This window comes from Haliotis rufescens, unplaced genomic scaffold (assembly GCF_023055435.1).
Source record: "Haliotis rufescens isolate VD_foot unplaced genomic scaffold, xgHalRufe1.0.p SCAF_2, whole genome shotgun sequence".
Taxonomy (NCBI): Eukaryota; Metazoa; Mollusca; class Gastropoda; order Lepetellida; family Haliotidae; genus Haliotis; species Haliotis rufescens.
Window position 1 is genome coordinate 57,825,604 of NW_025963890.1, and position 2,686 is coordinate 57,828,289.

The window sequence follows — 2,686 nt, forward strand, 5'->3', positions numbered from 1 at the left end:
CCATGTCATCGTATCCAAACTGCGTAGATATATGCTCATGATGTCAATCACTGGATTGTATAGTCCAGGCTCGATTATTTACATACGACTGTCAAATACAGATAGGGATACAAGGAGATAGTGAATCCTATGATGCATGCAGGGGAGAGGTGTTAGCTATTATTAACATAGATAGAAATAAGGAAAATCACCTTCCCCAGCTTGTGTCAAGAGATATTTAACGTGCACATAGACTATCTTTAAGAAATTATAAGAGTGAGTGAGTGAGTTGGGTTTAACGCCGCTTTTAACATTATTCCAGTTATATCTCGCTGGTCAGCTTAATGTGGGAGGAAAGCCCGAAGTGATGCAGGTCTCAGACGTTTACCACTTCAGTGAAACCCACGAGCACGGGTATGGTGCTGACAAACCCACAATCATAGGTTTCTGGCGTGCCCAAGGGACGCAACTCTTCACGGCGAATCGCGGCGCCTTACACGACAGGGCCATCCGTGCCCCTTTAAGAAATTAAAAGAAACCACACCCAGTCATGGTGAAACGTAAAACGTAATAAAACGTGACACGTAGAGAAGAGGTAGTTCTGCACAGACCCAGGATAGTGATGCCAGACCAACATAGGCTGGAACCAGGAGGCAGGATGAAGAACACCGAACTGACTTTCCGCCTCGATCACTCCGCCCCAGCATGAGAGAGATAAGACGAACAATAGATAGGGACGTGGCCCGGGCCAAGATGATTGTACGGTGTTTCATACAGGTTCACCTACAATGTCCCCTTTGTTAACTGGAACCATACAATTTAATTTCTGGGTCTAGAGTAACATCCAAGCTGGACGATTATAAACGTATAATATTAAACTTTGTTAACTTATTTGATATTGTCAGGCTGACTGAAACATGGTTGAAGGAGACAGATTTGATATTACTATTTACATCACATCTTCCCAAGGCAAGCGTGTCCACAAGCCTCTATCAAACCCTAGTTTCTACCCTTGCCACATCAGGGCCACTGTTTTTTTGTAACAGTATTGATCAGAAACACTTTAGCTCATCTTGTAGAGTGGACCAAAGTGTGTGAGAGGGGTATATGAAAGACGGTTTAATGATAGACCTGTTGTATGCATGTGTTTATATTCAGCCTGAGTCTTCAACCTGGTATAATACCCTGTTACGTCAATGTGAAAACGTTATATTACTATTATAAGATGATCTGTTGTATGCATGTGTTTATATTCACCCGGAGTCTTCAACCTGGTAGAATACCCTGTTACGTCAATGTGAAAACGTTATATTACTATTATAAGATGATCCGTTGTGAGGATGTGTATATTATCATCGGAGGTGATTTTAATTCTTGGGATGGCACACCACTTGATTTTGTGGAAGACGATATCCTTGATTTTTTGGAAGGTAATGATAACAACAGTTGGTATTTTTGATTGGATAGTTTTAGCATGAAACGATTTTCGGTAATTTCAACTATAAACAGGTTTTGTTGCTTTTTAGATATGTGTAGTATTCTTAACATTCATATTATTAATGGAAGATGCGAATCAGACGCGGGTGTAGGGGGTTTCTCTTTTAAAGGACATCAAGGTGTCAACAAGGATAAGATTATTTGCAGACCGCTGTCATGTGCATGTACAGTCCGTTTGATTCCATCTGAGACCGATGAATTGCTCACTAACTCAAGGTGGCAAGGTATTTCTATTGCGAAGGTCAGCTACAGGGGTACTGTGGGTCGCAAGGTTATCTGTGAAGTACTGTAGATCGGTGACGCTTGCCTTGAGAGCCAAAGCAATGACTGTTTCAGTTTTGACACTGCTACCACTCTTGTCAAATTCTCACAAATACTGACAAGGCAGCAGTGAAGCTCACCCGGGCACCGAGCCAGGTAGCTGTGAAGCTCACCCGAGCACCGAGCCAGGCAGCTGTGAAGCTCACCCGGGCACCGAGCAAGGTAGCTGTGAAGCTCACCCGGGCACCGAACCAGGCAGCTGTGAAGCTCACCCGGGCACCGAGCCAGGTAGCTGTGAAGCTCACCCGGGCACCGAGCCAGGTAGCTGTGAAGCTCACCCGGGCACCGAGCCAGGCAGCAGTGAAGCTCACCCGGGCACCGAGCCAGGTAGCTGTGAAGCTCACCTGAGCACCGAGCCAGGCAGCTGTGAAGCACACCCGGGCACCGAGCCAGGTAGCTGTGAAGCTCACCCGGGCACCGAGCCAGGCAGCAGTGAAGCTCACTCGGGCACCGAGCCAGGTAGCTGTGAAGCTCACCCGGTATCCGGGGGCACGGGTGGCCTAGTCGTCTTAGGCGCCGCGATTCGCTGTGCAGAGTTGCGTCCCTAGGCCAGGCCAGAAACCTATAATTTTGGGTACGAAGCAGAGAAGGAGGGAGAGGTCAATTTTAAGAATATCTGCATGTCTCCACTGATCTATTTCATTATACAGTGATACTATTAGCAAATCGGTCTAACATTAATCTAATTTCCAAACACAGTACGTTCATTCCCTAATTGTACCATGACTACGTGAAATACTCGAATTTGTTTGGACAATCAATATCAGACATGTAATCAATTTAGATTGAAAATGCGTCTGATTTTATGACCGCTTCACTGCGCACTTAGCTATATTACAGTTGCACTGTATTGATGCTATTTCTGTTGATTAAAGTTCCAAGAAACCCT